This window comes from Aotus nancymaae, unplaced genomic scaffold (genome assembly GCF_030222135.1).
Source record: "Aotus nancymaae isolate 86718 unplaced genomic scaffold, 86718_ANA_hifiasm-v0.15.2.pri h1tg000007l, whole genome shotgun sequence".
NCBI classification, from domain to species: Eukaryota; Metazoa; Chordata; class Mammalia; order Primates; family Aotidae; genus Aotus; species Aotus nancymaae.
The window spans coordinates 55,672,389-55,686,270 of NW_026988418.1; the positions used below are offsets into that span (position 1 = coordinate 55,672,389).

Sequence of the window (13,882 nt, forward strand, 5' to 3'; positions counted from 1 at the left end):
TGAAGCAGATAGCCCAGGAAAGTTCTTCATTGGTAGGCTTAATACAGAAACAAATGAGAAAGCTCTTGAGGCAGTATTTGGCAAATATGGCCAAATAGTGGAAGTACTCTTGATGAAAGACCGTGAAACCAACAAATCAAGAGGATTTGCTTTTGTCATGTTTGAAACCCCAGCAGACACTAAGGATGCAGTCAGAGACATGAATGGAAAGTCATTAGATGGAAAAGCCATCAAAGTGGAACAGGCCACCAAATCATCATTTGAAAGTGGTAGACATGGGCCACCTCCACCTCCAAGAAGTAGAGGCCCTCCAAGAGGTCTTAGAGGTGGAAGAGGAGGAAGTGGAGGAACCAGGGGACCTCCCTCACAGGGAGGACACAGGGATGACGGTGGATATTCCATGAATTTTAACATGAGTTCTTCCAGAGGACCACTCCCAGTAAAAAGAGGACCACCACCAAGAAGTGGGGGTCCTCCTCCTAAGAGATTTGCACCTTCAGGACCAGTTCGCAGCAGCAGTGGAATGGGAGGAAGAGCTCCTGTATCATGTGGAAGAGATAGTTACGGAGGTCCACCTCGAAGAGAACCGCTGCCTTCTCGTAGAGATGTTTATTTGTCCCCAAGAGATGATGGGTATTCTACTAAAGACAGTTATTCCAGCAGAGATTACCCAAGTTCTCATGATACCAGAGATTATGCACCATGATCACGAGATTATACTTACCGTGACTATGGTCATTCCAGTTCACGTGCTGACTATCCATCAAGAGGCTATAGCGATAGAGATGGATATGGTCGTGATCGTGACTATTCAGATCATTCAAGTGGAGGTTCCTACAGAGATTCATATGAGAGTTATGCTAACTCATGTAGTGCTCCACCTACACGAGGGCCCCCACCATCTTATGGTGGAAGCAGTCGCTATGATGATTACAGCAGCTCACATGACAGATATGGTGGAAGTCAAGACAGTTACTCAAGCAGCCGAAGTGATCTATACTCAAGTGGTTGTGATCGGGTTCGCAAACAAGAAAGAGGGCTTCCCCCTTCTATGGAAAGGGGGTACTCTCCTCCACGTGATTCCAAAGCAGTTCAAGCTGCAGAGCACCAAGAGGTGGTGGCTGTGGAGGAAGCCGATCTGATAGAGGGGGAGGCAGAAGCAGATACTAGAAAGAAACAAAACTTTGGACCAAAATCCCAGTTCAAAGAAACAAACAAAAAGTGGAAACTATTCTGTCATAACTACCCAAGGACTGCTAAAAAGAAAAATTGTGTTACCTTTTTAAAATTCCCTGTTAAGTTCCCCTCCATAATTTTTATGTTCTTGTGAGGAAAAAAGTAAAACATGTTTAATATTATTTGACTTTATGACATTGCTTTGCAACAAGCAAATGTTAAATGTTTTAAGACTTGTTGTACTAGTGTTGTAACTTTCCAAGTTAAAGTGTCCCTAAAGGCCACTTCCTATATGATTTTTCCCAGTAAGTGAGGCAAGCAATTCTAAGATCTTCCACAAAACATCTAGCCATCTAAAATGGAGAGATGAATCATTCTGCCTATACAAACAAACTAGCTGTTAGAGGGTGGTTGGGGTATGCTACTCATAAGATTTCAGGGTGTCTTCCAACTAAAACCTCCATGATCTCAGTATGAAAAACCTGAAATCAGATGCCTATGTAAGGAAATAATCACCCAGTAAACCCAAAAACGCAAATGGATAATGCTGGACATTTTGCCTTTCTGACATTTCCTTGGGAATCTGCAAGAACCTCCCCTTTCCCCTCCACCAATAAGACCATTTAAGTGTGTGTTAAACAACTACAGAATACTAAATAAAAAGTTAGCCAAAACAAAACAAAACAAAAAATACAAAATTAGCCTGATGTGGTTGCACATCCCAGCTATTTGAGAGGCTGAGGCAGGAGAATTGCTTGAACCTGGGAGGTGGAGGTTGCAGTGAGCCAAGATCACATCATTGCACTCCAGTCTGGGCAATAAGAGTGAAACTCCACCTCAAATAAAAATAAAAAATAAAAATCTATTTTAAAAGTAGGTTTTGGTGTGAAAATAAGTTTTCAATTTATTTGTGTAAATGCAATGAAGCATGATTGATGGATCATATGGTAAGAATATGTTTAGTTTTATAAGAAACTGCCAAAATGCCTTAAGAAGTGTCTTTACCATTTTGCATCCCCACCAGCAATGGATGAGCACTCCTGATGCTCCATATTCTTGCTAGCATTTGGTGGTGTCAGCGTTGTGGATTTTGGCCATTCTAATAGATATGCAGTAGCATCTCATGTTCATTTTAGTTTGCAATTCTCTAATGACATATGATGTTGATTATCTTTTTACAGCCTTTTTTTTGTGTTCTATACATCTTCTTTGGCAAGGTGTCTGTTCACGTCTGTTGCCTATCTTTGTATCAGATTGCATTACAAATATAAGACTTTTTAGGAGTAGGGAAAGAGATTCCTTCTGAGATTTTACATGTACCTCTTCAGTTTACTGTGGGCATTCATTTTTCCCTGTTTCCGAGCGATGGAGAAAAGTATTTTGGCATTATCTTAATACTCTTGCCATTTCCCGTGGAACTTTGGATCTAGACCTCTGAATCCAGATGCAACTTAAAAAATTACACACATGTGTATCTGGGAGCACAGTTTTCACCAGGTAGATGTATTCAAAGACAGCTTCCACTGCATTCTCTTATAAAGTAAGCTAACATAATTGTCTGGATACCACATTGCTTTAATACCATATGCTCATGTGATTTGTTTCACTCTTACCCCAAACCAATCTCTGTTGACCCCCACAAGTCATCAGCTGGTGATTTCAGGGTTGAAGAGATGACCTTAAGGAGGCCATTATGCCTCCTTTGAAATCCCTGTAATAAAAAAAACTTTGGGAAATTTTGCGACACGATTACTAGCCAGCATAAAAGCATGAAAAAAATTGACATAAGACTGTGATTGGGTGTTTAGAGAGGTGGATGTTATCCTACTTATGTTTTCTCTGATTTCAGGTCTTATCTTCAAGGCTTTACTTATTTAGTTACTTAACCACAAAGAACATTTAGTGCTGAGATGCTCTTATCTTTTTCTGATGTGAGGAAAATTATGAGACCACAGTTATGAATTTAACACAAATGGAAAGAGGGTGAAAAAAGTGGTATGTGACAAAGAGTTCTATGATCTAGAAGTGAATTTCCAAAGTGAACTTCTAAAGATCTAGAAAGGGCACCAAGTCCCACTGTCTGTGAGGCTGATTCCTGATGGAGGACAAGAGTAGGAGGGTTGGAGAACAGACTAGAGGAGAGCAAAGTCTGCTAGGTTTGGTCATATGCTGTGGGACGTGGCTGGTGGGACAGCTCTCTCATGAGTCTGCCACTGTCAGATGTCATGTTCTTGGGGACTCCTGAGTAAAAGGAGATTTCTTAGACTTAAATCTTTGCCATTCATTTAGCTCTGCAGTACTTTATTGAGTAAGCCTTTATCTATCTACTAAAACTACCCAATATGACCAAAATAAAGAGATTTCCTTTCCTATTCACTGTTGAAATACTCAACTAGTCAATATTAATTTGTTTCTAGGGTTTTGGATCTATTACCTGAAAATTCGTTTTCTGCCACTTTTCTTGAAGTCGGTGCATTGTATAGAATAAATATTATTTAATGGGTCACAATATCCTGTAACATCCTAGGTCTTCACAGCGAATATTTTAGGCTTTCCTTCACTCTTGCATTTTTTCTCATCTCTGGCTTGGCTCTGTGACTCAAAGGAAAAAATATTCCCAAAGTCTCTTGCAGCAGTGCATGAGTTAGGCTATACCAAGATTACTCTTGTCCCATATTCTTTCTTGATCTTGTGAAATTGAATGTTCTGAATGTATCTCCTCTAGATTTGTATATTGAATTTTAATTGCCAATGTGATAGTATTTAGAGCTGGGTCCTTTAGGAAGTGACTAATGTATGATGACAGGGCCCTCATGAATGGGATTGTGACCTTATGAAAGGGCTTGAAAGAACTAGGTGACTCCTTCCATTCTTCTGCTATGTGAGGACATAGTGTCCATCTCTTGCAGAGGATGCAGCAACAAGATGCTGTATTGGAAGGAGACAGAGCTCTCACCAGATATGGAACATAACAACATCTTCATCATGGACTTCCTGGCCTCTAGAACATTAGAAATAAGTTTCTACTGTTTGTAAGTTATCCAATCTCATATCTTTTGTTATACTAGCACAAACAGACTAAATCATGAAGCTTCCATTTTTTACAAGTCATATGTTGCCATGCAAATCAGGGTGTTGTAAGTCATCTTCAAGGCCCATAATCATCTAGGCCTCCTGTCCCACGATGCCACTGTTACTGCTGTGTCACACGGACAGTCAGCCCCAGACATGTGTTTTCTTAGTATGTCCTTGAACTTTCAGCACAAACACTCCATCTTTGCTGCCAGATTGAAGACCCTTCCTTGGCCTCAAATTATCACTCCATTAAAGCAGCAGTCAATTTGAGACCTGCATAAAAAAATGAAGGCCTAGGCCTGGCGCAGTGGCTCAAGCCTATAATCCCAGCACTTTGGGAGGGCGAGGTGGGTAGATCACCTGAGGTCAGGAGTTTGAGACCAGCCTGGCCAACATGGTGAAACCCTGTCTTTAAATAAATAAATAAATAAACAATGAAGGCTTAACACTGGGATCATTGTCATTTTCCCCCCTTTTTAATCAACCCGTTAACAATGACATCTAATTTAGACTTCTGAGTTTCTTTTAAGTTACCACAATGTATTCTAATGACACCTGCTTTTTTTCTCTTCCTCTGATTTCTCTCTGCTGCACTGTTTAATAGATAGAGATTATGGGGATCTGACCAGATGGCTGATTTACAGCTCCAATCTGCAACTCCCAGCGAGACCAGTGCAGAAGGCAGGTGATTTCTGCATTTCTAGCTGAGGTACCTGGTTTATCTGATTGGGACTGGTTAGACAGTGGGTGCAGCCCATGGAGAGTGAGCAGAAGCAGGGTGGGGCATCGCCTCACCTGGAAAGTGCAAAGCGTTGGGAAACTCCCTCCCCTAGCCAAGGGAAGCCATGATGGGACTGTGCTATCTGGCCCAGAGAGCATGCTTTCCCCCCAGGTTTTGCAACCTGCAGATAAGGAGATTCCCCTGTGTGTCTACACTACCAGGGCCCTGGATTCAAGCACAAAACTGGGCAGCTGTTTGGGCAGACACCGAGCTAGCTGGAGGAGTTTTTTCATACCCCAGTGGCACCTGGAACACCAGTGAGACAGAACTATTTACTCCCCTGGGAAGGGGCTGAAGCCAAGAAGCCAGGTGGTCTTGCTTAGCGGGTCCCACTCCCACAAAGCCCAGCAAGCTAAAATCCACTGACTTGAAATTCTCGCTGCCAGCACAGCAGTCTGAAGTCAACCAAGGAAGCTCAAGCTTGGTCAGGGGAGGGGCTGGGGGAGGGACATCTGCCATTACTAAGCCTTGAGTAGGTGGTTTTCCCCTCATCATGTAAACAAAGCTGCTGGGAAGTTTGGACTTGATGGAACCCACTGGAGTGTGGCAAAACCTCTATAGCCAGACTGCCTCTGTAGATTCCTCCTCTCTGGGCAGGGCATCTTTGAAAGAAAGGCAGCAGCCTCAGTCAGGGGCTTATAGAGGAAACTCCCATCTCCCTGGGACAGAGCACCTGGTGGAAGGGTCAGCTGTGGGCACAGCTTCAGCAGACTTAAATGTTTCTGCCTGCCGGCTCTGAAGAGAGCAGCAGATCTCCCAGCACATAACTTGAACTTTGCTAAGGGAAAGATTGCCTCCTTTAGTGAGTCCTTGACTCCCATGCCTCGTGACTGGGAGACACCTCCCAGCAGGGGTCAACAGGTACCTCATACAGGAGGTACTGGCATCTGGTGGGTGCCCCTCCGGGACGAAGCTTCCAGAGGAAGGAACAGGCAGCAATCTTTGCTGTTCTGCAGTCTCTGCTGGTGATACCCAGGCAAACAGGGTCTGGAGTGGACCTCCAAGAAACTCCAGCAGACATGCAGAAGAGGGACCTGACTGTTAGAAGGAAAATTAACAAACAGAAAGCAATGACATCAACATCAACAAAAAGGACGCCCATGAAAAAGAAACCCCATTTGAAGGTCATCAGCATCAAACATTAAAGGTAGATAAATCCATGAAGATGAGGAAAAACCAGAACAAAAATATTAAGCATTTCAAAAACCAGAATGCCTCTTCTCCTTCGAAGGATTACAACTTCTCACAAGCAAGGGGACAAAACTGGATGGGAAATGAGTTTGATGAATTGACAAAAGTAGGCTTCAGAAGGTGAGTAATAACAAACTCCTCTGTTCTAACCCAACGCACGAAATTTAAGAACCTTGGTAAAGTGTTACAGAAACTGCTAACTAGAATAACCAGTTTGGAGAAGAGCATAAATGACCTGATGAAGCTGAAAAACACAGCACAATAATTTCATGACACACACAGAAGTATCAAGAGCTGAATTGATCAAGTGGATGAAAGGTTATCAGAGATTGGAGATCAACTTAATAAAATAAAACATGAAGAAAAGATTAGAAAAAAAAATGAAAAGGAACAAACAAAGCCTCCAGGAAATATGCAGCTATGTGAAAAGACCAAACCTACAATTGACTGGTGTACCTGAAAGTGACTGGGCACTGGAACCAAGTTGGAAAGCAAACTTCAGGATATTATCCAGGAGAACTTCCCCAACCTAGCAAGACAGGCCAACATTCAAATTCAGGAAATACAGAGAACACCACAAAGATACTCCTCGAGAAGAGCAACCCCAAGACACATAATAATCAGATTCACCAAGGTTGAAACAAAGGAAAAAAATGTTAAGGGCAGCCAGAGAGAAAGCTCAGGTTACCCACAAAGGTAAGCCAATCAGACTAACAGCAGATCTCTCTGCAGGAACCCAACAAGCCAGAAGACAATGGGGCCAATATTCAACATTCTTAAAGAAAATAATTTTCAACCCAGAATTTCACATCTAGCCAAACTAAGCTTCATAAGTGAAGGAGGAATGAAATCTTTTACCGACAAACAAATGCTGAGGGATTTTGTCACCACCAGGCCTGCCTTAAGAGAGCTCCTGAGGGAAGCACTAAAAAGGGGAAGGAAAACCCAGCAACAGTCACTGCAAAAACATACCAAAATAAAAAGACCAATGGCACTGTGAAGAAACGGCATCAACTAATGTGCAAAATAACCAGCCAGCATCATGATGACAGGATCAAATTCACACATAGCAATATTAACCTTAAGTGCAAATGGGCAAAATGCCCAGATAAAAGACACAGACTGGCAAATTGGATAAAGAGTCAAGACTCATTGGGGTTCTGTATTTGGGAGACCCATCTCATGTGCAAAGACACTGTCAATATTAGACAGATCAATGAGACAGAAAACTAACAAGGATATTCAGGACTTGAACTCAGCTCTGGATCAAGTGGACCGAACTCTCCATCCCAAATCAACAGAATATTAATTCCTCTCAAAACCACATAACACTTATTCTAAAATTGACCACATAACTGGAAGTAAAACACTCCTCAGCAAATGCAAGAGAATGGAAATCATAACAAACAGTCTCTCCGACCACAGTGCAATCAAATTAGAACTCAGGATTAAGAAACTCACTCAAAACCAGATGGCTACATGGAAACTGAACAACCTGCTCCTGAATGACTACTGGGTAAATAACAAAATTAGGGAGAAACAAATAAGTTATTGGAAACCAATGAGAACAAAGATACAACATACCAGAATCTCTGGGACATAGCTAAAACATTGTTTAGAGGGAAATTTATAGCATTAAATGCCCACAGGAGAAAGTAGGAAAGCTCTAAAATCAACACACTAACATCACTATTAAAAGAACTAGAGAAGCAAAAGCAAACAGATTCAAAAGCTAGCAGAAGACAAGAAATAACTAAGATCAGAGCAGAACTGAAGGAGGTAGAGACACAAAAAAATCCTTCAAAAAATTAATGAATCCTGGAACTGTTTTTTTTTAAGATTAACAAAATAGACCACTAGCCAGACTAACAAAGAAGAAAACAGAGAATAATGAAATATTCTCTGTTTCATTACAAAATGATAGCAGGGATATCACCACTGCTCTCACAGAAATATAAACTGCCATCAGATAATAGTCTAAATACCTCTAACAAATATACTAGAAAATCCAGAAGAATGAATAAGTTCCTGGACACATACATCCTCCCCAGACTAAACCAGGAAGAAGCCCAATCCTTGAATAGACCAATAACAAGTTCTGAAATTGAGGCAGTAATTAATAGCCTACCAAACACCCTCCCCCCAAAAAAAGCCCAGAATCAGATGGATTCACAGCCGAATTCTACTGGAGATCCAAAAAGGAGCTGGTACCATTTCTTCTGAAACTATTCCAAACAACAGAAGAAAAGAGACTCCTCTGAAACTCATTTTATGAGACCAACATCATCCTGATACCAAAACCTGGTAGAGACACAATGAAAAAGGACAATTTCAGGGCAATATCCCTGATGAACGTTGATGTGAAAATGATCAATAAAATACTGGCAAACCAAATCCAGCAGCACATCCAAAAGCTTATCCACCATGATCAAGTTGGCTTCATCTCTGGGATGCAAGGCTGGTTCATCATACACAAATCAATACATAATCCATCACATAAACAGAACCAACGGCAAAAACCACATGATTATCTCAATGGATGCAGAAAAGGCCTTCAATAAAATATAACACCCTTTCATGCTGAAAACACTCAATAAACTAGGTATTTATGGCACATATCTCAAAATAATAAGAACTATTTATGACAAACCCACAGCCAATATCATACTGAATGGCAAAAGCTGAAAGCATACCCTTTGAAAACTGGCACAAGACAAGGATGCCCTCTCTCACCACTCCTATTCAACGTAGTATTGGAAGTTCTGGCCAGGACAATGAGGCAAGAGAAAGGAATAAAGCGTATTTAAACAGGAAGAGAAGAAGTCAAATTGTCTCTGTTTGCAGATGACATAATCGTATATTTAGAAAACCCCATCATCTCAGCCCAAAAACTCCTTAAGCTGATAAGCAACTTTGGCAAAGTATCAGGATACAAAATCAATGTGAAAACTCACAAACATTTCTATATATCAATAATAGACAGAGAGCCAAATAATGAGTGAAGTCCTATTCAAAACTGATACAAAGGGAATAAAAAACCTAGGAATACAACTTACAAGGGATGTGAGGGACCTCTTCAAGGAGAACTACAAACCACTGCTCAAGTAAATAAGAGAGGACACAAACAGATGGAAAAACATTCCATACTCATGGTTAGGAAGAATCAATATCGTGAAAATGGCCATACTGCCCAAAGTAATTTATAGATTCAACACTATCCCCATCAAGCTACCAATGACCTTCTTCACAGAATTATAAAAAAGTTCTTTACATGTCATATGGAACTAAAAAAGAGCCCATATTGCCAAGAAAATCCTAAGCAAAAAGAATAAAACTAATGGTATCATGCTACCTGACTTCAAACTGTACTACAAGGCTGCAGTAACAAAAACAGCATGGTACTGGAATCAAAACAGATATATAGACCAATGGAACAGAACAGAAGCCTCAGAAATAACACCACACATCTACCACCATCTGATATTTGACAAACCTGACTAAAACAAGTAATGGGGAAAGGATTCCCTATTTAATAAATGGTGTTGGGAAAACTGGCTAGCCATATGCAGAAAACTGAAACTGGGCCACTTCCTTACATCTTATACAAAAATTAACTCAAGATGGATTAAAGACTTAAATGTAAGACCTAAAACCATAAAAACCCTAGAAGAAAACCTGGGCAATACCACTCAGGACATGGGCATAGACAGGGATTTCATGACTAAAACACCAAAGCAATGGCAACAAAAGCCAAAATAGACAAATGGGACCTAATTAAACAAAAGAGCTTCTGTACAGCAAAGAAACTATCATCAGAGTGAACAAGCAACCTACAGAATGGGAGAACATTTTTGCAATCTATCCATCTGACAAAGGGCTAATATCCAGAATCTACAAGGAACTTCAACACATTTACAAGAAAAAAACAAACAACCTCACAAAAAGTGGGCAAAGGATATGAACAGACATTTTTCAAAAGAAGACATTTATGTGGCCAAGAAACAGAAGAAAACAAGCTCATAATCACTGCTCATTAGAGAAATGAAAATGAAAACCACAATGAGATACCATCTCACGTCAGTTAGAATGGTAATCATTAAAAAGTCAGGAAACAACACATGCTGGAGAGAATGTGGAGAAATAGGAACACTTTTACACTGTTGGTGGGAGTTTAAATTAGTTCAACCATTGTAGTGTGGAGATTCCTTAAGTATCCAGAACCAGAAATACCATTTGACCCAGCAATCCCATTACTAGATATATACTCAAAGGATTATAAATCATTCTACTATAAAGACACATGCATATGTATGTTTATTCCAGCACTATTTACAATAGGAAAGACTTGGAACCAACCCAAATGCCCATCAATGATAGACTGGACAGGGAAAATGTGGCACATATACACCACGGAATACTATGCAACCATAAAAAATGAGTTTATGTCCTTTGCAGGGACATGGATAAAGCTGGAAACCATCATTCTCAGCAAACTAACACAGGAACAGAAAACCAAACACCACATGTTCTCATAAGTGGGAATTGAACAATGAGAAGACATAGACACAGGGAGGGGAACAACACTGGGGCCTGTCGGAGGGTGTGGGGGAAGGGGAGGGAGAGCATTAGGACAAATATCTAATGTAGGTGACAGGTTGATAGGTGCAGTAAACCACCATGGCACATGTATACCTACGTAACAAAGCTGCACATTCTGCACATGTATCCCAGAACTTAAAGTATAATTAAAAAATAAAAATAAAAAGGATAGAGAGCATGATTTTTGTTTGGGAATATTTTGTTAAGTATTGCTTTTCTGTCCGGAGTGCAACGTTCCATAATTATCTCCTAGTAACATAAAAAGATGTGCAAAAAATTATAGTCCACTGGCTGTTTCAGTCATTACTGATCTGCTCTTTTAAGATATTTCGTTCTCAGAAGAATCAATGGAAGGGCTTTGAGTCATACGCTCTGTGAAAAAAAAATTGTAAGTGACTACTGATTTGAAAGTTTGGTGTTCACTTCCCTGAATTCTGTGTTTCAGAACTGCAGTTATAGAAAAGCAAAGCTGTATTATGGTAGTTTTTTTCCTTTATAAATGTATGGGTGGTGTACACCCTATACATATATTTACGTTAAACAAATTGGCCTTAAAAATTATTACCAGGTCAACTGCTGTGGGAATGCTTTCTCTTTTGGTGTTTCCATGCTAATATGCCTTGACCTATATCTTGGCTCTGTGGGTTAATCTGGGCAAAAGTGGACCTGCACTATGGCATGGGTTTGTGCGGAAAAGTGTCCAGTCAAGGAATGATGGAAGGCTTTTTAGATCTGTTGGCTTATACATTGATGCATTCTGCTGGGATCTCTCCTAGCTCACTGTTTTCCTCCTCTGATTGCTATAATTCCTCAGATGTGCTGATGCGGTTTGATCCAGCTTTGCCTTCCTAGATTAATTTATTTAATAAATATTTATGGAGCTCTCTATGACATTGGGCATGATTCTAGGCTTTTGGGAATGTAGCGGGGATCAAGACTGAGTGAGATCCCTATGCAGGCACAGATAAATAGTAAAATAGACAACTGATAAGTTAGTTGCAGGTTGTGGTAACAGCTAGGAGCAGAAAAACAGGGTGATGTAATGAAAGAAGCCAAGCCTTTTCGGGAGAGGATTGTCAGGGATGTCTCAGTTCATCAGGGTCGTGACAGTTCAGCTGAGATCTACCTGTCAACTGAGAGCCAACCATGAGAAGATGAGGAACACCATTTTATGTAAAGGGAATGATAAAGGTGAAGATCAGAGGCAAGGAAGTTTTGCTTCTTTATGGAATAGAAGGGAGGTCAATCTGGCTGAGGCATCGTGAGTAGAAGGGAGAGTCAGAGAAAACAAGTTGGAAGGATGAGCTGATCGTTCAGTGCCTGGGAAAGCTGGAGATCAGTTTACAGTGTATAGCGAGTGGAATGGAAGCCACAGTAAGGTTTTAAATAGGCGGGACATAGGATTTGGTTTAAATGGAGAACAGAGTGTGGCAAAATAGATCATGGGAAATCCAGTGCTGAGGTTATTCATTTAGACATTCTTTTTTTTTTTTTTCCTGTAACCTGTCTTCTGTCTTGTTTATTGTTTCCTTTTATTTTATGACAGGGTCTTGCTCTGTCACCCAGAGTACTGGAGGGCAGCGGCGTGATCCTCAGCCTCCTAGGCAGAGTGATTCTACTACTTCAGCCTCGGGAGTGGCTGGGACCACAGGTGCACACCTCCAAGCCCTGATTGGCTTTTAATAAAGTTTTAATTTTGTAGAAACAGAGTCTCCCTATGTAGCCCAGGGTGATCTTGAAATCCTAGACTCAAGTGATCCTTCCACCTTGGCCTCCCAGAATGCTGGGATTATAGACATGAGTGTTAATGCCCAACTATCTTTAGCTTTGCTGGTCATGTTTGCTCCTCTCTCTCCCTGTCACAACCTCAAATGCCGTGAAGATTGCAGTTTTCTGTTGCCAGACTGCGGTGTCAGGGTCATCTCTGCTAACTAAGCACATTCCAATAAGTTTCCATTTCCAGCTGCTCCGGTGAGACCCAGGCCACTGTTCACAGTGCTCTCTGAATCCAGCTGGTGGCCTGCCTCATTCCAACATCCGGGAATGCTCAGCTTTGGAAGCCCACGTGGTGGGCAGCAAGATGTTCCATATACCACATTGCCCTCTGTTTAAGAAGTTTGAAAAAGGCATCAGTATATGTGCAGTGTTCAAGCTGGCATTCCCACGCATATATCTGAAGAATGTTCAACACAAGTAAAGGGATTGAAGACTCCAGTTCCTGGAGACCAGGGATTCAATAGAAGCAGTTCCGTGCATTCTTTTTATTCACTGAAGACACTCCACTGAGATGCCTTTCTGGACCTACAATAGCTGAAGTAGGGTATAGTTCTACCTGGGTGTTCTGATACCATCTGTGTATGGCCGGCCTTTCCTAGGACCCAAGACTGCATCTCATTAAGAGCAGAGCCCCTGAGAAGTTCACCCATCAGCTGAGTGGGCATGTGCCTGGCACAGCGCTCAATGCTACAGAGATAGATATGAGAGAGGTAGAGATGCTTCCACATTCCAACACCATTTAAAGGTGAAGGTGAAGGCTGATTTTGTTCCCTGCCTGCCCAACCTGATTGTGGTGAATTATTTTGCCAACTACAAGGATTACTTCAGGAATTTGGGGCCAGGGGTTGCAGGGGGTGGGAGGTGGACGGGGAGAACTTCTTCATATCAAACATGTTATGCTAGGGCAAGATGGCACATTCAGCAAAATCTCAGGCTGTGCTTGCTTGTGCGTTCATTCGGTCCTTTGCCAGGTACCCTTCAGAGCCACCCAGGTGGAGAAAAAGGACCCCAAAGTCCCTGCCAGGTCAGGCGTCCTTTTTCTTCCCTCTGAGCCTTTGCTGCCCCCATGTGGTGCATTGTGTGAGGTGCAGCGGGGGCTGGTGCAGGAGCTCTGCCCACCTGGCACCCGCAGGTGTAAGAAGGGATGGAGCATTTTCTTGGCCACAGCACTCAGAAGCCTTTGTGCTTGTTCAGTTGAGACCGTTGGCCAATCCAGTATTCTCATCTCTTGCTTCAAACATCCCTCACTGCCTGTTGGAGATATGCCTTTTCTTCCCTTCCCTG

The 13,882-nt window shown here is 41.6% G+C and overlaps 1 pseudogene; it reads left to right on the top strand.

Moving 5' to 3' along the window:
- The first annotated feature begins 97 nt into the window (after positions 1-97).
- LOC105721707 (RNA-binding motif protein, X chromosome-like) lies at positions 98-1,367 on the top strand (annotated as a pseudogene).
- Positions 1,368-13,882: the final 12,515 nt, after the last annotated feature.